The sequence below is a fragment of the Anticarsia gemmatalis genome, chromosome 10, assembly GCF_050436995.1.
Source record: "Anticarsia gemmatalis isolate Benzon Research Colony breed Stoneville strain chromosome 10, ilAntGemm2 primary, whole genome shotgun sequence".
Lineage (NCBI taxonomy): Eukaryota > Metazoa > Arthropoda > Insecta > Lepidoptera > Erebidae > Anticarsia > Anticarsia gemmatalis.
Window position 1 is genome coordinate 7,305,920 of NC_134754.1, and position 24,198 is coordinate 7,330,117.

The following is a 24,198-nucleotide window of genomic DNA, read 5'->3' on the forward strand; positions in this document are numbered from 1 at the left end:
TCAAGTTCCCTATAATTATGTGTATGAATTAGAGCTGAAGTTGCCTAAGTGGCGCATAAAATGTCAATTACTAGAAGATATATGGGCTGTTAAACGTTAGTATAATTATGTGCGCACAACAATCTGTTAATAGCGGTTTCCATGAATATTAAGAATGTTGCTAAGCCAATAATAATCAGGGTTATATTAAGAAGCTTATCTTTACTCAGCCCTCAGACCCTAAACTTATTAAACAGTAGGTATATGACTTATTGAATCAAAACAATCATAATCCCTATGTTATAGAAGACTTAGTTTTTGTATTTTACTTACTTTGTACAAGTATAAAAGTATCGGCATACGACACGAGTGTAAATTGTACAATGTATCGAGAATTCACTCAACTTGTAGGGAACGAAGAAGTTTGGAAAGGCACGTCAGCCGCGGTGAAGTGCAACAAACCAATGAAAACAAGACTTGTTCGTAGGAAGATCGTCCGCGCTGCTGAAGTTGTGCGAGCAGGAAACATTCAATGATTCCCGACCGCGTCCGTATTCACCTCCCCCCCCCCCGCGACCCGCCTCGCCTGCCTCACCAAAATATTTTGTCATTGCATCTTTGCAAAGTCCAAACTTCGTCGTCGGCGTATGTTCCGTATACTTATTTACTTTACTCTAAATATGTGTAATGTATGTTTGACGTCAACGTTTGAGTTGAAAGTATGGCGGTGAACTTATTATTTCGGCATTATGCTAGAACCTTTCAACTAATTAAAGAAACGTCTCAGTTGACATACATAATTTTATTACGTGTATACCGTAGGCGGGTCTGATGTTGGGGATTATTCGAAGAATTGTTTAATGAGGTCACGTCGAGATTTCATTCTCGATTTTCAATTATGCCTTAGTTATTTCAATTTATTTGAGTACTCATCTATTCCAAAATTTTCGGCAAAATGGAAGCAGGGTCATTAAATAAATATCCCCGACTGGAAACTTTGTAAAAGTTCGTTCTGAGTTTTTCTCCTAAACAAAGAAAACAAAAAGTCTCGCTTGCTTTCAAATATCATCATTTATAACAGACGGAAGTGAATTACGTTTTTGATTCAAAGAAAATCAGACGAGGTAATATTATCCGACAAGTAACAATATTTATATCACGGAGCGCCGAAGAGTGGCGAAGAGCAGCGGAGAGTGGCGAGCACCAAGTGAGGGTACTGATTTAAATAAATCCGTCTCAACGTCAATTACTTGCTTCACGAGAAACAACACAACAATCATATTTTATTTTCGTTTTGTTGCCTCAAATTGTAGTTCTGATACTTCCAATCTAAAAGTATTCTCGTCGGCTAATGGAGAAGCAAAATTTCAATTGTCATATTTTGAGGCCAGACAGGTAAATTCCGGAAATAGGTTTTGCATTATACAGAAGGCTCTCCGAGCTATAGTTTAGTTCAGTTCAGATATAGAGCTATGTGTCAAAATCAATTTTCACATTTACAGGTCGCTATTTTCAGTGTAGTCTGGATTTTACCGTTCTAGTCTAAGCGCAGAGCGCGACAACAATGTGTTGGCATTAAATGTTTCTCTTTATGTATTATTTTATAGCAGGCCGTTTGTTTGTTACAAAGTTTAGACCAAGTTATTTAAAGCTGATAACTATTTGTTAGCGACGTTGACCATAACATGAATGATAAGTTTACAAAACTAACCACGAAAAGCCTAACACATTCAATAAATTATTACAAAATAAAACATACCAATAAATTTTAGACATATATCACCAGGAATCAGACAATGAAAAACAATAGAATTTTCGTCGTTACAGAGACAAATGTGCGGTCACAGTATTGATATATCCAAATACTGCGAATGTAATCATTCACAATTCCCAAATCAGTAAAGGTTCTCACGCACCAATACCAATCAGTTATCGTATCGCTACCGACATATTTGAGACAATTGACTATCGTTACTCTACATAAAGACTAGATGTTAGTAAGTATTTGAAAGTTCATAAGTGGCGAGCTGGCTCCGAGACTAGCGGCGGGTCTATTTGAGGAGCAGACAGAGGGTAGGTGTAAGTGTGCATAGCGTCGAGCTGTCCGGTCGCGACACGCTAAATGCAGCCGACTGCAACGACACCGATTTGCACTTTGCCATCTGAATCTTTAATAGCTCAGGTTATTTCCACGCGACTCCGCTAATTAACTTAAACTGTATCGCTCCAACCATTTAAAAATGCATTAGCCATTGTTGGATTCCGCTTTTAGGCTGAATAAATTGATATGGCGTGGTAAAGTCTGGAATGTTTGATGTTATTTGTTTTGACTTTTGTAACACGCGCACATATTTTTTTATGTAATTAGACAATACAGTCAGCATAGTCACATTTCGCTAATCACTTAATTTCCATTTAATATGATAAAAGGCTTATTTGACACATTATTCAAATAGTCAAATCACAATAAAGTACCATTACATCTCTTTTTGGAGAGGAAAAAGAGACCGAATCAATCAAATTAGTCGAGGCTCCAGTGAATAAAAACAAGCGAAATCTTCGCTAACAAGAACTGACAGCTCTCTGTTTTACTTTACTTATGGGCTGTACGCCCTCTCGAAATAGCCTTAGACTCGCGATAGAGACAGTTTATGGCGATACAGACGCGCCAGAATGAGAGGCAAAAATCTCCCATTACAAACTGCAAAGCCTTCCCATTGATCACAGTAACGCGTAAAGCCTTCAAAAATCCAGCAATTTATTTACTGAGTAATACCTCGCTTTACCTAGAACAAGGAATGCTTTTAGGCTATTTCGGTGTTGTGTAACAAGCTGTGAGAGGCAAATTAATATTTGAAATTCTTTTCTCAAGAATATAATGTCGTTTAAAATTGTTAAGCTAGAACGAGGTTTTGTTTGGTTTCAATAATGAAGCAACATTTTCCAAAAGTTTAACGGAAAATAATTTGAAGTGTTGAACTTGGGAAAGTCGTGCGACAGTTTCATCAATCTTACCAGTCAAAGAAAAACAACTAATTTAAATTGGCCTTTCTCGCGCTCAGCTCGAGAATAAAGGCAGGAAATTAACGTAGTCATGAAGTTCTTTAATATACTGGTCGGGGTGTTCTACATCGATGTGTTTGGAAAGTATTGTTCCACGAGGTTTCATGGATTGGCATTATAATCTGACTCTGAATTATTAATTGTAGGTAGATTACAGTTGAGTGTTATTTGAATGTCATTATTTGTTGAACAATAATATGTTTTTGACTTTTATGTACATATTTGCTGTATTTAATGCGAAGCCTTTATCTTTTCTATCCTTAAGCATATTTATAATGTTTCGTCAGTTAAAAAATAATAGCAAATTCCCAAATACTTCTTTAAACTAAAACTTTACGGCACATATGTATACATCAATCTTGAACAGCTACTAGAATACGACAATCCGTCCTCAAGCATATACAATTTACGTTACTGAACCTCAAACTATCAAATCGTAGTACAAAGTAAGGAAGTTCATAAGACACAGAGTTTCAATAATAAGAACATTGAGACTATAACACAGTGCAAGTATAACAGTTATATTCGCGAGCTAAGCAGAGCTGCTAACTGTACAGTGCAATAGTGTTCGAGGATAAAGATTAGACTGTGGCGCCAAGTGCCAACTAAACCGGGACATTTGCGCTTTCCGGCCGCTTCTCCACTGGCGTCGAATTTATGTTCACGATTTATACTTAAAAATACGGTATCTATCTAAGTATTTTAAACATAAAAACATTCAATAGAACCGGGGGCAATCAAAGTTAAAAATATTGTTATATTATTATTTTATAATGTAAAACATTCGATCAAGAACTAAATGTAAAACATGCTAAAAAGACAAATGTTAGTCTGGATACATGTTTTTTTCTCAAATACTGTAATCTTGCTCTTCACTAGTAAGGCATAAAATGAGCAATTTATTCCAATTTAGTCTATCCGAGAGTTTGTTGAAAGGCGTTTAAAAGAAGAAGGCTAATTGAAGAAGATTGTGTCGGAAGGTAGGCCTTGGCGAGCATCCAATGTAAATAACACGCTCTGCTCAAGAAGGCTATCACTTAAGCTTTTAGAAGTGATCTCTACACAATATTTAAAATAATAAAGAAGCAATAGGGAGCGGCGTCGTTACTTTTTGATCATTGCTTGATTTGATTCGTTTTCCTGCTTGCAAGTGTAGTGGACTGTGAAATTGCTATATCCTTTTTTAATTAAAATTTGAATCAGACTGTTATAAGACTAGTTAGTTTTTACCAGAAATCCAATATTCTTAACAAATATTGCTCTATTTCTACTATTTCTTTGTAGTCTGACTTCACAATGTTTGAGTTATACGGATCTGATAAAGATTCCCAATTTACATTTTCCTATATTTTACAGTCCGACCGATAGTACAAGCTTGAAGATATTCTTGATATTTTACTAGAAACTTCCTTGGGACCGGAGTTTGCCTCTGAATATGTTTGTTGCAGTTTTGTATTCTGTTACTTATTGAATTTTATCTTACGCTTTGTAAAACAATGGTTATAATGTCAGTTCTATTGAAACGTTCTTTTGTTTGTTGTTCCACTGAGTCCCACTTATTTCCGATAAAGTCTAATCATTTGACAAAGTTAACTTTGTAACAGAGTAGTCAATACTTAAAAAGCTGTGATAAACGACACTTGATTGCCTTTTTAAATAATTGTAAGATATACAGTGGACGACGACATTTAGCTGAAGGCGACGCATTAAATTCTGGGAAACTTGTTAGTTCTGCCTCGACGGAGCTTCCCTGCTGTTTCCTTGCCGTTTAAATTTCAAATAAATATAATAACGAATTGTACGAAGCCATCTGTGCGTTTTGATATTGTCGCGGGGAATGTAGGCACACCAAATCACAAATAGTGATAGAGATTAAAGATATTTATATTTCCCAAATAAAACCTTGCTGTAATTCTTTAAATTACCAGCGATCCGTATTGAGACACACACATATATTAAGTAATTAACAAAACACATTCGTAGTCTAAAAATCAATAACCTTTATTCTATTGAATTAAAAAGCATTGTGGGAATACTTCCACATGTTTCGTCTATAAATGTCACCCTGAGGGCATGAGAAGTCGGTCATCCGGTCCGTAAATTATTAATCCAGTAGAACTTTTAAAATACGCATTATATGGCGGTACAGGAAGTTAACAATCAAACAAAATATTTAAAAAAATAAAATGGTAACTAGAAAGAGACTTAACTAAGAAAGAGCGCAAATATTCTTACCTGTTTGTAAACTTAACAATGTTGACAAAATATAAAATGCAATTTCAAAATTACTTTTATGAAAAAAATGAGTTGCTTACTCTGCGTTATCCGAGCAGCCATCAAAATTTAATTTTGTAGAAAGCGCACTCTGTGAGTAATGTATGCGGAATGCGAGCGAGGGCTGGCTGCTGCTAGTTGGTCTCGTCTTGCATCCCCTAACGAGACTTGTACTTCTCTCACTTTCTTATTTACAACGTTACGACGTTACGACTCAACTCATCGAAATTTAAATAACATTATATAGGTATACACACTTACCTTATTTCAATATTATACATATTTAAACAGCGTGTACTTTTCTTGTGTTACTTGATAAATTCAATTCATGCTAAATTTATTATTTATGGAAAAATGTTTCGGAGTTATGTCTTTAGTCGTAAATTTTATTACTTCTTGCTGAAATTTTTGTATACAAAACTTGATATTTTTTTTCTGTTAACTTTTCCTATACTAAAATTATTTGTTTCTGAGTGTCACTATGTAGGTAAGTTGAATGTGAGTAAATGTATTTTGTCGTGCATTCAATTAAAGAAAAATACTTTAAAAGCTTTTTGTTAAAGTAAAAAAAATGACAAAATCCCCAGTAAATGGAAAAGAACAGAACATTTCTAAATCACAGTTCTAAATCCTGCAGTCCTTTTTCAATTTGAGATAAATTTAATTTACTTGTGTGATTTGTTGAAGCTGGACATAAAAAAGCGGACCTTATTTCCAACACCTGAATCGACTGAGCGCCAACGATAAAAATATATTCACATGGAAATTGTAGTTTATCGAATTGGCTCAGATTGAAATGCTCGGTTCCTAATCGATACTAATTCACGCTACATTTTCCTACTTATTGGAGCTTTGGGAGTGGGTTGAGGGGAGGAGATATGCGCAAGAGAGGGGGAACGATTTATGGTGGCATTAGATTCGCATTTGTAGCGCAGCGCTGGCCCGGCTACGGACGTGTTGAGCGTAGCCCTCTTGCATAATATTAATGCGATACACTACTTAACTAAATGATGTGTACTTCTTGGTATTGCCAAATACCCTGCGTGTTCCACTTAAAATATATTCAATATTTACGGTTTATCGATAAAAGTTGAATAGTTTATCGAGTCGTAACAAACATCACAAAGCCAAATAAAGGCATGCTGTTTGTGAAGACTACTCGTATGAACTAATTCATAAAAGCCCTGGCGTATAATAACACATCTCACTAACATCAAGTAAAATCTACATAATATTTTAGTGTGATTAATATCCATAAAACTTGCCAGTCCACCAGCAAAAGATTTTAATGTTGATGAAAGGGGTAAAAGCCCGACTTAAGCATTAGACTCTATGAAATGTTAGCTCCTGATTATGAACAGTATTAAAGTTGAGGTGTGAAAAATGATTTTATTAAAATTTAAAGTGGTAGCTACTGCTTTTGAGCAAAGAATTTAATAAATCCTTATGAGATTTTGTTGTGCGGAAATTCGAACTGTATATTTGAACTTAGTCAAGTGAAATTCGTTTTAGTTTTATTTTAGTAAAATTACATAACATTACAAATATTTAATGTTGGGAACAACTGTACCAATTTGATTAAAACATAATTTGAGTTCCAAGATATAGTTTGGCATACCGCACGGCGACGTCGCGTCGTGGTGCGAGAGACCACTACATTGCGGTTTGCCATCGCATATCACTGCCGAACAGGGACAATTATGTCCGTCATTGCGACCACATCCATTTCGCTAGGTAAGCGCTACAAAGGAGGCGATTGACCGCAGCCCATATTCAATAATATACTTCGAAACTAATAACTTCACAATAACGCTTTCAAGTTTGCGTGTTTATACTTACTTTTCATTTTACCGATACCCAATGTGACGTGCATCGACCAAATATATTTATTGTTTAGTTATGTAATCCCGCTCATATCTGTGGTTCATATCTTTCGGTAGTTTTTTGAATGGAACTCATATATTTGAGGTTTAATAAAAGCACTGGTACAACAAAATGTTATAAGAAGGCCAGGGACAGAATCGTGATGCACCACCTCTCGCCTTGCTTTCGTATTTACCAGAATTTATGATTTCATTTGGTGTCGCATATTTCAACGAAGCGGCATTTTGCATCGAAACGAGCCGCAATAACGTACCGGATTCGCTTTGTTGTTCCTTACAAGCTTAATAAATTTAGCTATATGTTACACGTTATTTTAATTTCATCTGTGACCGCTCATATGTATACGCTGTTACTACATATTATGATTTGGTCATAATCTACCCTTGTTTAATATTATTATGAGACGCTTACATTGTCTTAAAGTGTCGAGATCTAACTGAGGTTTTATCTTACTTTTGTAATAACTATCGAGCTTATTCTACTTACAGTAATTACGTGTAAGTAAATGCCGCCATTTACCCGGAAATGTTTTGATTTAACTCAAAGTCAATTGCGTGCGCTCCAATTGGTAGTGTTTATCTGTTAGAAAGTTAGCCGCTCAAACGGACGGCTGACGGCTCTGAATAATTTATATTTACTTACCGCAACTTCACAATACACGGCTTTTTATACGTGTGGATTGGAAAAGCTTTGTTTGAATAGCTGTTTTTAACAGCAGGCGATGCAATAGTTGTTCCTTTTTCCACTAACACAGCGGGAAGCAACCTGTTGTGAAGTTTTTAATTAAGTACGGGAGTCGCGTTGCTCGTTCATCCTTTTTGCTTCTCCCCACAACAGAAATTACTAGTTCTTACATGCTTTTCATAGCACAATGAGGTTATTTTTCATATCCTGTTCTGTTTTATAAATTATGTTTATTGTTTCTTATGTTGTGGAAGATTAGCCACAAAATGAAACGGCTCTAAGATTACAAGACGTTAAGTTAACTTTTCCTCAGAAAATTCGTTTGTGTTTAATATAAATAATTTAATAGTATATACTAAGAACGTTTGTGAATGGCATATATTAATAAATTAGTTAATACAGCGCTCTATAGTCATAGATATCGATCTAAAATAATAAAATATACACAAGGCTGTCTGTTAAGACAGTAGGGATGATCAAATATTCATAGGCCGATGAGGTGTTTCGATAGAACTCAGGCCCCACAAATGCCATGGCCGACATTCATGTTCCCGAATCAATTCATTATGTAATTATTCTAAGTGTATATTAATGGTACGCTTTGTTTCATAGGTCAATAGGCTCCTTTGTGTGTAACAGGATTTGTAAACTATATTGTCAGTATATCATATGATATTGATTGCAAGACTCGTGTAGATATTACATAGAATACTTTATCGTAGACTGCTACTGTGCTACGGCGTAGCAGCGTAGTAGTTTGTTTCATATTTTGAACAAATAACTGCTTGGTAACGATAAAGAATATTTTTTACTCTCAGTACCGCTTAATTAGATGCTTATAATACTTCTTGTGGTTCTATTATTATGTGCTAACATAAAGAATAAACGATTTACAGAATGAAATAATGTCCACTGTTCTAGGTTTTCGCGCAACTGTGAATGTAGTATGTTTCCATTTTCTTTATTCAATTGTGATAAAGAACGAAACAAGTTGCCAGCACAACAGAAGCACAATGTTACCTTTAGAGGTTTCCTATTCAATTCTTTCATTAACAATGAACGTTAATTTATCGCGACAATAAGACGTTTGCCATATTTTTTCACGTCGACGAGCTCAGGAAATATTAAATTTATAACGTACCGCATCATTACGGCGATTTCATCAAAATTTCATTTACTTGAATAGGAACGTGAGCGAACGCTTTGATACGTCTCTCATGACAATAATAGCGGGTAATGTTCTAATTTCTTATGTCGAGATTACTTCACGACACACTCGCGTATTGTTTTGTTCTCATCGAAAGTAATACGGTTTTATTATAATGAACGTCATTGGTATAATAATAATATCATTGTGTTTGTTTTGCATTGGCATTTAAAAAGTCATGTAGATTAACTTGATGATTTTATTTCTCCCCAATTTAAATATATTCTAAAGTACATACCTACCAACATTCGGAAACTGGACTAATTCCACCGCCGACATTCGTTTGTAAAAGTAGGTAGCTTCACAAGCGTGGCTTATTTCTTATTAAAGGGCTATAAAAATTTAAGGGGCGTGTTTCAATCGCGGATAGCAGAGGGCGAGCGACGCGGGCGCGGGCACAGCGGAAGTGAACCGGGGACCGCCATAACCGTAACTCACGAACAACATCCCTACAGCGTCCAAAAGTGATGCTACATGCGCATATTTATAGCGCACCTCGGATTGAGGACGATTAACTTCACTCAATTATGCACGTATTTATCATTAAAGATTTAAAGATTTGAACATATCTTAGCAGCTTGAATTGCGTGTTGAAATTATTGAAATGAACATTCCAAAGAAATTGCTTTCGAATACGAACATACATGCTTAAATAAGTTTGTTGGTCTAATTAGCATATTAAGTTGATTGGTTATACCTGAATAGTTATTTCTAAACTTTGTCATTATTACAACGAGGTTCTTAAATGCTCCCCAAACGAATTCATATGATTATTTATTATTATTTGTCCCTAATAAAACTACTTTATAAGAGGAAACACTAATACCAGCAATGTGGTTACGGGTACGAGAAGGGCTACCCCGTTCCTCCCTCGGGCATCGTAAGGCACAACTTACGGATTACACCAAATGTATGGACAGGAACATACACCTGTGTACTAATAAAATCATTCTGCGACCGCGAACCCATTTCCCAAACGTCGTGACTCGCCGGGACCACCTTTGTTACTTATTGTTTGTGTATTATAGTTTGCTTTGTCCCAAATATCGTTTTTCCTTAAGTAAATATAACATTCCAACCATATTACCCCACTATCTACAATTTGAACGCAAAAATAATATTCAAAACAGTTGCGTTTTTCCTTGAACGTATTGGCAAAAAAAAAACACTGGTAGGAATAAGCCGAGGGCGAAATTTCCGCGAGTTAAGACTTTTCTTCCGTTTCCTTGGCCGGGTAACGAACTGTGTGCGAATGTGATATTTATGGACTTTTCGTTCTCACTTTTTCCGAAACGTTATAGCTTAGAGAGAGAAGTAAAACGAAACATAGGTATAATAAACGCTTTTACTGCTATTGCTCAGGGTCATGTAATCCTTCTAAATATAGTTGCTGTAAATTCTAAATGTCGCATTACTTTTTAATGTACCGTTGTAGTTGAGTCATGTATTATTACTCAGTGTCCGTAGTATATTCTAGAAGTTTATAGTGATTGTGTAATGTTCGTTCCATCTAATTCTTGGTCTCCTATAAGAATGTATTGCCGCATAATTTCCCGGGGGTGTCGTAAAGATGGTCAAGGGATTGCGGCTTGAGTGTAAGGGTAACACCTAAATTAGTACTAATAACGCCATGTTGCCATCAACAACGTGCCTCTCAAGGGTGGTTAGTGAGAGAATATCTTGGGATTACAGAGACTCCTTGGTGATTTATACAAACAAGTCATATAACAAACAGTTTTTGGAGCAGATGAATATTAGGAAGAGAACAAGAGAACTTTTAATACTTACAAACATGATACTACCAACTCGGTATTATAAAATTAGATAGAATTCATGTTTAATATAAAAACTAAAAGAAAGAATTAGCAAGTACCTACTACCTACAATAGGTATACCATACTCCTTTAGTACTTATAGTGGCAACTTTCAGTTTCCATGTCGCAGGCGGTAATAAAGGGCATATAAATGTCACACAGTTTTTATGACTAACACACATGAAACACTGTATGGAGTTACTCACCGTGTAGCGTGTTCCTTAATCTATAAAAGTAGGTACACTAAATTATAAGTTCACACTGGGTTTATTTTTTGTTCGTTATATAAAACTTCAAAATAAAGTACTGATTTTTCTTTCACTGTGTCTATTAAAGTTTATTTAAATTGTTGAGTCTTAGTTTCTTTTATACAATACATATATATTTTAAAAATAATTTCATAGCTCGTTCTTGCTCTTTGCGCTCTACGTACAAATTGATAATAGAAACTGAATACAAATTAAATCTAGCAGTAAGGAAATTTTTAATCCCTTTTATTTAATACACGTGTTGTAATCTTAAAACGTGTTCGTTTCCTAGAATACACTGAGAATTTTTTCATGAAGGAAAATAAAACAAAACTTATACCTTCATAAAATTACTTTGATAGTATTCTTACAAATTCTTTATTATCTTTCAAGAACAGTTCCAAGATTTATAAAGGTAACAAGGTTTCTAAAACAAAATTAATTTGTTCTATAATCAAATTTATCGAGGAAGTTTATTTTAATTTAGAAATTCCGTTGGTCTAGATTTTTTATTTTAGTTGGGCAAAGTTGGTAATATCGTTGGTTAGTATCGTTTCCCTTCCTACATTTACAGCAGCACAATCTAACACATCTGGCGTACGTAATCTTGTTATGAAGAAAAACTTTCTTAATAAGAGCGCTGTTTGGTTTGCTATTTCCCTCTATGGCCGTGAAGAGGAAACGATGAAATAATTACTTGCGTTTCTCTTATGTTACGATAGATTTTTTCTAATAACAGTCATTTAGGAAATAATTGAAGACTGAATCAATTAGATATCGAATCAGAGTTAATTTAATTTATCGCACTAACTGTAACTATTGCTTTATAAAGCTCGAGTGTTATTATTTTATTTTAAAATTAATAAAATTCCTGTAAAAAATAATCCACGTTAAAGCAATGGGGAAACAGAAATAAATAAAAATCGTGTAATTTACAAAACATTTTATTTTCATTTCGATATCAGTTCCAAGAATTGTAACCTTTCAGTAACACTAATTAGGTACAAAACATGTCATATGCTTATCCTTTAGATAAGATAAAAAATGATAATAATTTCAATAATACGCAGATCTCATTGTTAAAAGATATTGTGAAAAATGCATTAGTAATGGAAATAGAGAGTTTCATCACAGTTGAGTAATCAAAATGTGCAGACTTATACGCTGATATATCAGTACACATATGATAAAAATGAGGTCTAAATATTGATTTGACTTTCAAACCTCCACCAATACATATTTTAATTACATCAGGTCCGAAAGAAAGCCAATCTTTTATTGTTTGTAAGCTTGTCGTTGGAGATGTTAAACTCTCGAGACTTGTACACATATTATTATAATGTAACGGGTCTTAAAAAAGATTGAAAATTAAAGGTTAGGATACCTTATTTGTTTATCCGACGTTTCAACCAAATAAGGATTCTTAACCTTTAAATTTCAATCGCATTTAAGACACGTTAGATTACATTATTACTGGTCGTTGGAGTTTAGCGTAAGAAAGACTGAGGCAAAGGTGCATCAGGGTGAGGGTATTGAGGCTGTAGATGCGGAGGGTAGTGAGGTGGTGGTGGGGGGTAGTGGTGGTGCGGTGGTGGTGGGTACTGGTGGTGCGGCGGCGGCGGGTACTGGTGGTGGGGCGGCGGGTAGTAGTGCGTCGGTGGCGGCTGGTAGTAGTAGTAGCAGTGGGGCATGCACCTGCCCGGGGTACCGCAGTGGGCACTACACTGAACGTGAGGGGGCGACATTACTGAAAAATAACAAAGAATTATTAACAACCAGATATAAAATAGCTGACGTAAATAATACCTGGTCAATTCTCATGTAATTTTACCTTGTAACAAATAGCAGCCATCTTGATTTCATGCTACTTTTCGTCATTTTTAACAGTTTTTTTTTGATAATAAAAAGTATTTAATTTTACAATGCGTTATGAATAAATAATACACAAAATGGGCTTTATTTAAGCCAACTGTACTTAATATGCTGTTGCAATGAAAATCATGAAAGCATTAATGATTGAAGTGCGTATTACCTTCATTGTTATAATTTGAGCGTTTTAAAGTTGGTAATATTGAAAACATTGAACGTGATTATGTAGATATACGGCTTACTGATGATATTTTTGGACATTATCTAATGACTCATGTTATCTATAAGATAGAAGTATACTGAAATTTTAATACATTGTAATCATAGGTACCATTATATCACGTTTTTAATAATTTTGGAATATTGTAAATTAAAACTAATTTGCTATTAATACAATATTGCTCGGGATACAAAATAGATAGATAACAATATGGCGGAAAAAATACCGATTCCCACACTTGTTCAAACAATTGAGCTTACTTGAAACTTAAATGACACTTACCTGCATTATGAGATCCCATTATCACAAACGTTTAAAACAAAGGGCGTTAAGCATAAACACAACCTGCACAACAGAGATAACTACATTTATGACTAACATTTTTATCAAAGTCAACAAGTTTCCGAGAAACCTAGAACTAAGTACACCGACTGTTACGTGGAACACAACCTTAGGGCAAAGCGACATCACAAGAAATTTAATTAAATAAGTATAGCAAAACTTTTATCCTTACCTTGTTCTTTATGCGTTCTTTGCTCACAAAGAAATGTATTCTTTTATAAAATAGCTTGTTTACAGCTTGTGAAATCAACGTTGAATGATAAGGAATCGATCGTTGTGACTATTTATCGTCGTAGACCTGTTATCTGTGGGCTCTGATAAAGCGATTATATGACACGTGATATCGATGATTAATAGAAATTATTTGTTATGAAAACGGAACTTACACCAACTACGTAGTTATTACTTGCAAAGACTATTCGTCACACAATAACAGATATTTGCTTGAACAGTTCCGCTTCAAGATAAGGTGTCAGTCACTTCCTAATAATAAAATAATGCTGAAAATTATTTTGATTATAATGATATACGGTGAGTAATGTGAAACTGTGACATCTTTTCGTTATCACTGTCTCTCTTTTTAAATATATCACCACATTATTGATAAACATGTTAACGTCGATAATTATAACATATTGTATTGTATAAATAAGTAGGTGGTAGGTGCATTCCTAAAACATATCTTCTATGGATATCAAATTAGTTTTTTGTACTTTACTCATGTAAGCAGCATAAGTTAAAGTGAAATAAATGATTTCAGAGACATACTCGTGGATAAACATTAGAGACCACAGTTACCCGACCGTATACGATTTATTTTATTATACCTAAACAACAGTGCAACCGTATTTCTCCGTAAACCTTATCAGAGGATTGTAGAGATAGAAAAATCTTCGGTTTGTTTACAAATTCTCGTTTAAAATTAGAATTTCAAGAATTGAAAATCGTTTATACTATAGTACGACAACTTGGCAGAAAGCCTTGGCACGCACGAGTTACCAACATTTTACTAAAATAAATTGTGTTATAAAAAAAAGTACCTGTGTCAAATAAGCCACCGTCTGCTGTATAATCCTGTAGGTCAGGGATGTTTTAAATTCTGAATTTTGTACTCGTTCGTCACTCGCGAACCTTGCATTTAAGGCTCTCTACTAACTTGTACTATTACGTGAGTCGCTTCATCGATATACCCACTTGAAGATTTGAAGGAGTTTTGCTTGGTATATCAGCGACGTGGATTTGAGTTGGAAAATACATTAACGTCAGATAAATACCTACGTAAATAAAGTAGAAGCACTACCATACGTAGAAAGTTGAAATTCGGTATGAAGATTCCTTAGGAAGTGTAGAAGAGCACTAACAGAGGATTTTAGGAATTCCTTTCCAAATAGGGTAAATTAAACCTGTAGGCGGAAAACCAGTCTTATCTATAAGGTTACATTAAATTGGTTACACGTCACGATCACAGAATAAACGCGGTCTTGCCCATATAGGTTATAAGTTGACTTGCTAATATTTTCGTCCTAATAACATACATATACTGAACATTGTTTACGTATGATTAATACAATTGTAAAGTTCTTAAGAGCATTTCCGAATAATCTTCTTTAAGCATTTGTTTATTATTATCTTGGTACTTATCAGCGATAAACACGGAACAAGCCCACTCAAATAAACCCAGATATTGCTCACAATCGATATTGGCATTCATTTCAGTATAAACACTGAAACTGTACGGTTTATTCGGCTGCACTATTATTTAATTATTCAAAGGTAAGGTTTATAAAATTATTTAAAAACTTTACAGTTTAAATAACTGGCCTTTAACAGATTTCATTATTTTATATTGCGTTTTTAAATATTTTTCATAATATAATAATATTTTTTCCAGTTATGTCACCACCACACGGTCCACCACACCATCATCATGGTCCACCTCACCATGGGCCCCCACACCACGGCCCACCACACCACGGGCCCCCACATCACGGGCCCCCACACCATGGACCACCACACCACGGGCCACCTCATCACGGACCACCGCATCATGGGCCTCATTACCACGGCCCGCCACACCATGGCCCGCCGCACCATGGGCCACCACACCATGGACCACCACATCACGGGCCACCGCACCACGGACCACCACGTCCTTTCTAGACTATTATGAATATTAATGTTTATTTTGTAAACTTATTCTCATGTCTTTCATTATATGTATTGTTATTTTCTAAGATTTTATTAAAAGCTTAACAAAATACGAAGAGCAGGTGAATTACAGTCATTTATTTAACGTAACTTCACATTGAGCATAATATATTTAGTCTAAAATCAAAACCCCCTAAAGTATCGATTCGCGTTATTGTGTTCATAACAATGTTTTAGAAACTGACTTTTTAACAAACTGCCAATTAGTTATTAAAAAACTAATTATATTTTCAACATAAGCAAGTGAAGAATCTTAGCGTTATCAAATCTTTGACGAATTGCCGGTATGTTTCGGCAGTAATAAATATGACAAGATTACAATAAAATCGATCACTGGGAACATGAATGATTAATTTTCCAGACGTATTTACGATAATATTAATGATTAGATTTTTCCAATACCTTATGATTCGTTTGTGAATCAGAAGTAAGACGTTTATCACAAATACTCACAAGTAACGTGGAAACAACATTTTATTACATGAAACTCTACAACAAATATATATACTAGGATTAGTTATCGTTATCGTAATGCTATAATAATTTTGAAAATAAGAAGTCAAATAAGTCAATATCCACATAAAATATAAAATACCTATATTTTTGTGTCTTAGAAAGTCGTAATTGTATTTATAGGACAGATTTACCAGGCAGACCAATCACCAGACAACTTTTGTTAAGAAAAGTAAAGAAATTTCATTTCTGATCGTAAATATCGTTTACTGTGTAGCTCATAGTAAACATTCAAATAAAATCACTTATTAATATGACAAGTTTTTAATAAAACAATTTAATAAAATATATAAAACGATTACGAATATGATTTAAATCATGTATTACCAAAAGTGACAGTCAAAGTTTAGTGAGGACGTGGCGGCCCATGGTGTGGTGGTCCGTGGTGAGGAGGTCCGTGATGTGGAGGTCCGTGGTGTGGTGGTCCACCATGTGGTGGCCCGTGTGGTGGTCCAGGTGGGCCGGGGTGAGGAGGCTCGTGAGGCGGGCCATGGCCGTGCGGTGGTGGGGGCGGCATAACTGGAATACACATTATTAAATAACCTACTATAAATCGATGTTGAGGGTTCGGATATAACTATTGGTCATTGCAATGTTTACTGGTACAGAAATCTATACTAATATTATAAAGATGAAGAGTTTGTTTCTTTGATTGTTTGTTTGTTTGTTTGAACGCGCTAATCTCAGAAACTACTGGACCGATTTGAAAATTTATTTTAGTGTTAGATAGTCCATTTATCGAGGAAGGTTATAGGCTATATATCATCACGCTACTACCAATAGGAGCAGAGTACCAGTGAACAATGTTTAAAAAACGGGGAAAATTTTGACCCATTCTCTCTTATGTGAAGCAAGCGAAGTTGCGCGAGTCAGCTAGTAAGTAATATAATAACAATGTTGATCTGACGCATTTAGCTCAAGCGATAATTAAATATGTTATACTGTCACATAAATGTTTGTTCTATCTGACAGACCATGGTACCACACCTTACACCTACACCACGCTCTTCAGTTTTACAAAAAAACTGTTGCTACCCATTATTATAAAAGTAAAAATGTTTCAGCGTGATATTTTATTACAATTCACCAATATTCTGGCATGAACCTATTAATAGGTAAAAGGGGAAAATCAAAAGAAAGAAAAATATATAAAAGGTTTCATTAATATTCAATAGAATAACTCGATTTTGAGAAAGATCTAAAGTGCCTATACATTTTTATTAAAATTCAGGTCAATATTTACATTGAATATTTGAAAAATAACAAAAGACTTACCTCTGATGAAAATGTGTTATCAAATATTGTACAGACGAGTGTGTTGGTCAGTTACAGCTTTTAGACTGAGACACGAATATGTATCGGTTACTAACAATACCAGCTTAAGTATTATCTACGAGTAAGAGGCATGTTTCATATATATCGCCGATAATAATCTCAACGATATTATAAACAATCTACAGAAATAAATTCTTCGAAGTGTTTTCTATTTAACATGTGTTAGGCAATTCATGACTCCTTCCATGTGATGTATAAAATAATTATTTACCTCTCCCTTGAAATTAAAGTCACTTGTCATTTATTCAGAGCGTGGACAGATTATGATGCTTTGGTTATGTATTAAATCATTTTGTAAACTTAAACACGACAAAAACTACAGTCAAATAAATATAACATATGTAGGTCAGTATGAACCAATGCGAGTTATTATACAAAAATAGAGTTATTTCAAACCACTTTGATAAACAAATCGCTGAAAAAAGAAATCATATAAATATTCCAATAGTCCGACTAAGGGAAAACTACAGAGGCTTATTGAAAACGATAGGCCACTAAATAATAATTTTACTTCGTCAGTAGGACGGCAATCCGTTAAAAGTTGTTTGGAGTTTTTCATAGCCCGTTTGTTTTGAAATTTCCTCAAAGCAGAAAATGCTATTTACTTATTGCGCTTCGTTTACTTACAAGGTATTTAGGTTTGTGTCGTCTGTTCTCAGTTTTGTATTTGGAAAATGGAATTTTCCTGTTGGGATATAGAAGGGGCGGTATTCCCAATCGATTTTCGAAAAGGATGTTTTGTAATAGCTATTTCGTTTTTGTTTACAGTTTGTTCTTTTAAAGTTTTCGACCGTTTTGTTCTTTGTTACGAGGTTTTAATAACCGCTGGGTATATTTTGACGACTCATTTTCACATTATAAAAGCAGAATAGGGAACATTTTAACCACATAAAAGGAAAGCTCGTCATTCGTTTTTATCGGATTGTGTGTTGTTTGTACTGAGAAATATACATATTTACCCTCAATTAACGTATTGTTTTCGGGTTTAATAACATAAAACAATTAATACAGTCTTTACAACGTTGGACAACAAGGGTTTGCAATAAGCCTAAAAGTGTAAATCGGTATGTAATATAAACATTATTGTGAAATATTATGAATTATCATCGTGACTAGTGGAGTCCAATTCGTCAAACTTTGAAGTAATATTCCTAGACATAGTTAAGATTGTACCTATTATGAAACAATATATGAGTCACAAGCAGTCAAAGCATATTATGTGCTTAAATGTTGTAAAGATAAAAATAAATTAGCCACAATATTTGTATTAGTTATCAAGCGTTAGATAAATGTATCGACCAACGGACGGTAGATAAGGAATATAAAACAAACCATCGATCGATCTCGGTACTCAAATACAACACAAACATTACCCGAAGCTATACTTTGTGTTGACCTTTATTTGAAAAATACAAGTGAGTATTTTTATGTAATATTGTTATAGCTTTAAGGTTTTATAAATAATGCGGAAAATGTTATTCAAGTTTCTTTAGAAACCATTTAAACTGTATTTGTAGCGTAAAATATAATGCTATGGTACCACTTACTACATACATACTTAAATATTTAATAATGTTTCCCATTCGAAATTATACAACGTGTGGTCTAAATTGCAAGTACCGATCGCGATGATCAAAGGGCCACATAGATATACATATCTCAAAGATAATCTCTATAGCCTTCTCAATACTATGCCTTTAGGCCCCTTCCCAGAAATACTTCCTGCCTTTCATTTGAGTCTTGAAAGAGCAGTAAATAAAAGTTATTTGATCGCTGTAGTTATCTTCTACACAGACTAACGATGATTTCCGTTTTTATTACTAAAGCTTGCCAGTTATACTGTGAATGTTTATTTTATTTATTTGTGAAAACTACAATTTTAATCTAAAAAATAAAAACGAAAACTTATATTAGTTAAACTTAGTTTCCCTTTTAGTTAAACTTAAGTTTCGTTAAATTAAATTTTTTACATGCATCACAAGTTATAATCAAATTCTGCTGATATTCCAGGTTTATAATCAAAGCTAACACGTACCCTTACATATATTATTCATAAACCTCCAACCTTTTTACGATCAAAATTGTCACTCATGTTGACTGAATGCATGCGAGGTCTCTACGCAACGCATGGCACTTTATTTGCAACCTTACCTTGTACTTGGCTTCTTTTAAAGCAAACTATTTGAATTCAGTATCTATATACTAAATTGTTTCTACTGTATATAGGTACATAAGTATCCTTTATTTGCAGCCAACTCGAGCATTTTCGGTTGTGTTTAAGCACGTAACGATTTAGTTTACCGGTTCATTTCCGACATAATTATCAGTTAAAGTCTGTATTCAAAGTCTGTTTTACTTGAGTATAGAAATAAAAGATCCATACTAATGTTATAAATGCGAATGTGTCTGTCAGATTCTCCTTCATGTCTAAATCACTGGATCGCTTAGGATGAAATTTAGTGTAAAGATAGTTTGAGACCCGCAAAAAGATGATGGATAGTTTTTATTACAGAAATCATATGGGAACGGGAACTATGGGTGTATAAGCCATTTACTCGTAAGAAGAGTTTAAGCGGACGGAGTCCCGGGCAAAAGCTAGTAGTGCAATTTCTCTAGTAAATAATGAATTAATCTCAATTACCTCTTACAATATTATCACAGCAAGATTGTAAAATTATTTACGATCAATAACATTATCAAGATATTTCTTAAGTGTGTTTGTACTTACTTGTGCTTGATAAAATCTATATTGTACGCGGAATTATTGTAGTTTTAGAGTGGTGGGAAATTCTGATGAGTGTGATTGATAAGTGTGAACGTATTTACCAAGATCTCGACCTAGGTATGCAATGTAGCATAACGTTACACATTAAAGAATTGCTATAATATTGAAAAGGGCAGACGTCATAGAGAAGTTAAATAGACACGTCATGTCCAAATTGCCATGTTAAATATTCAAATAATTTGAAATTAACTGTGGTAGTTATTTCCTTCCAAATAAACATCAAACGACTCAGGTTCTAGAAACATCAACTATTAAAACATTTATTGATTTCAAGGCCCCAGTTAATAATACCTTCGCCATAATTACAACTTTATGACTTATTTGTTTCAGTAATGCCGCCACCACCACCGAAGCCCGACCACCCTCCAGGCCACCCTGGTGACCATCCTCCCGGCCACCCACCACCACCACACAACCCGCCCCACCACCCGCCACCACCACATCACTAAATAAAACGTGTGGTCAATAAAATTACTTCAGTACGTGGTCAATACTGTACAATGGAAAATTACGTAATGGCCTAAGTTTTCATATTCTATTGTTATAATATTAGTGTACACAATAAATTACTAAAAGTGGAAAAATATGATGATTTTATTGCCTTGTTACGAATCAATTGAGGTCCTCAATAGCCTGACTTGGCACAGAGCCTGACCAATATGAAGTTATTCACTATTACCAGGCAGTATTCCTCACTCAGGCCTACTAACTAATTCTTGTTTCTGTTTACCACAAGCGATTTGTGCTTCACGTAACATGAAACCATTCTCTTTAGATTTGCTGCAAGATTTAAGATGTAATAACTACAATTCTCGAATGTATAATTCAATTTTTTGTCCGCTATTTGTGGGTAGTACAAAACGTGTGTTGTACATTATCCCTTCACATGAAATATGTCTGTTTTTGTGGTTATTTCTTGAAACGGACGCAAGACTATTTTACGGATCGTTGCTTTCGGACATTCCAAGTTACTTTTTCCTTTCTGTGGGATGTTCATCCCTGCTCTTTTTAGGGTAGGCCTTTATTATTACGCATCCCCGCGGTGCGCTGTAAGAATGGTCATCACAACATGGTCTGTTTACGAGACCGTCCGTCATAGCTTCGTATTTTATAAGTTTTATGTAAAAAGAAACAAATAAGAAATTTTTACTTATAAGTGTAAGAACAGAAAAAAAAGTATTTCAAGACTACCAGCATTCTTTTTTAGAATATAAAGTAATTATTGCCCATACTTTGCCCTACAAACCGGTAAAATTGACTCTGTGTGTGAGGATAGTGACATATGTGTGAGCCTGTCTAAAGTCATCGTCAATTAAATAGACAGAGAATCACAAAGCTGTACAGGTAACCTAATCTATTAGAAGAAGGTCGTCTGCGCCGGGTTTAGCCTGGCGCCGTGGTGAATAATTAAACAGAATTTAATTCAATACCTTTCTGAAAATAAGCTCGCTTCATAGAACTGACTGCAACTAATTGTAGGCTATGTTTAAAGGTGGAAGTAGAGCAATGCGACGATTCGTTTTTAAACAAACCTTTATTAAGCTATCAAGTGCTAGTTAGTTAATTAGGGAAGAAGTCGCGAGCTGGAAGAATGAGGAAATTAGGTGTACAGAAGAGCCATCTGGCGGGCGGGGTGTGCGCTCATTGACCGGAACCTTTGAACAACTCTATCTTTACTTTTCATTAGCCCGCCGTTGTGTCGGCAATCCTGCTTTTATATTTAATGCCCTTTTTATTAAATTATGTGAATGAATCAAATGCTGGCTACAATGTTCTGTAATTAAAGGGCATGTCTAGAAGGTATTTTTTTAAATCAAACATTATGTCAGGGCACGTACAAAATACACTGTTTTAGAGGAGTAAATTACGTAACTACTACTATACCCACGTAACTGATAATCAAATATATTCAAACTTCTAAGCAAAATTTAATTTTTTTTACAGTTTATAATATATTTATGTTTATAATTAGAACTCCATAAACAGTTTTGAAATGTGTTTTTAGCACATCACTCGCACTACTACTGTTCACAATTGAGCTAAAAAGTCCGAATTTTAATTGTTTCTCCCCAACTCACTATCTACTTTCTTATAACGAATAAATGTTAAAAATCAAATCACAACTATATCAACGCTACATAAGACACTTAAAAATGAAAAATGCACTTTGAATTGCAGATATTCACAGAATTAACATAATACCTGCAAGTATTTTTATAAGTTACATCAGAAATAAACATGACGCAATATTGTAAAGTGCTCTACATCATACATGTACTTCCAACAGTGGCACTACACATGATTACTTATGTTGTCTTATTGTCCAATTTTATAGTCGTCTTTCCTGCAAACACAAAATATTCAACAAGATGTACTAAAGTACACCAATAATTCCCTATATTTATTATTCTTCATTAGAATACAGATTATTAAATTATCAAGTGATTAATATTAGCTATTATTAAAACTAAATTGTTTTCAATAACTGATAACACTTGTTGAATTTTGCGAGAACGCTAATTTCGAGCACCTTGTCAACGGGGATATAGCTCAGTGGTAGAGCATTCGACTGCAGATCGAGAGGTCCCCGGTTCAAACCCGGGTGTCCCCTAGTGTCTCTTTTTGCGCTTGTTGATTTTTTCGCGCATAGTTTTAATTTTACTGTTCACAATAGAAACCTTTTATTTTTATTTATTATTACCACCAAGTGCAATAGGTGGCTTTAATAAGTTATGTAAGACATTACTATGTCCTATAATCTGACTTAGTAAAACCGATAGGTTTTATGATGTGCAACTGTTTATGAGTAATCTTATATTATGTATTTTAAAAATTAAAACTATATATTATATTCATACTATAAATACCATCTAATGATATTGACAAATACCTAACATTATTGTACTCTATACAATAGAAGAAAATCAACAATATTTTCTCGATATGTTAACAAACCCTTCTCAGCAGTTTCATGGATACAAAGCACTATCACTCCATGTTAGTGGAATTTTATGTACATCATTAGGTAAAGTATAACGACCAGTATTTAATAATTTATGAAGCGTTGCCTGTTTGACCTCAGCAAGGTAATAGACGACCACTTGTGTACATATTATCATAAACGGTAGAATATTTACCGCTAATAAGGGCTTAAAGATCAAATAGCTCGGTGATTGGGAAAATTTATCGAGGTTTTGCATATCCTTTAGAAATGAACTGCCTCTGTGGCGCGGTCGGTAGTGTGTGCAACTGCCGCGCAAGAGGTCTCAGGTTCGAATTCTGGGTCGGGCCAATAAGTCTTTTCTGAGATTTTCTGTTCAAAAATTCTCAGAGATTGCCCGGAGTTATGAAGGTGAGGTCCTCCCTTAGACCTCCGTGCCTCGGAGAGCACGTAAAACCATCAGTCCTGCGCCTGACTTCTTTCTGGTCGTGTCGGTTTAGCCGTCCCACCAGACTATGAGAATAAAGGAACAGAGAGTGTACCTGCGTATTGTGCACATACTTAGCCACTATAAACAAAGTCCTGCACAATTGGCTGGTTTCAATGAAACTGTCCGCCGTAGCCGAAATCGGCCAGGACGACATCACATCATCAGAAATGACAGATGAATAGTTGTCACAATGATGCTTGTTGTAAACAATACTTGAGAGGAGGCGAAGAAATGGAAGGCAGAAATATTTTTTTTTGCTTTCTAAATAAAATCAGAATGTAGTGACTATTCTAATCCATTTATGCTTTACTGCTTCATCAAATTCAATGTTTATTTGTAAAC

At 34.6% G+C, this 24,198-nt stretch overlaps 1 non-coding gene across 1 annotated transcript; it reads left to right on the plus strand.

Moving 5' to 3' along the window:
* Positions 1-22,964: 22,964 nt before the first annotated feature.
* On the plus strand, positions 22,965-23,036 carry TRNAC-GCA (transfer RNA cysteine (anticodon GCA)). Its single transcript has one exon. It is a non-coding gene; the product is annotated as a tRNA-Cys (tRNA).
* Positions 23,037-24,198: the final 1,162 nt, after the last annotated feature.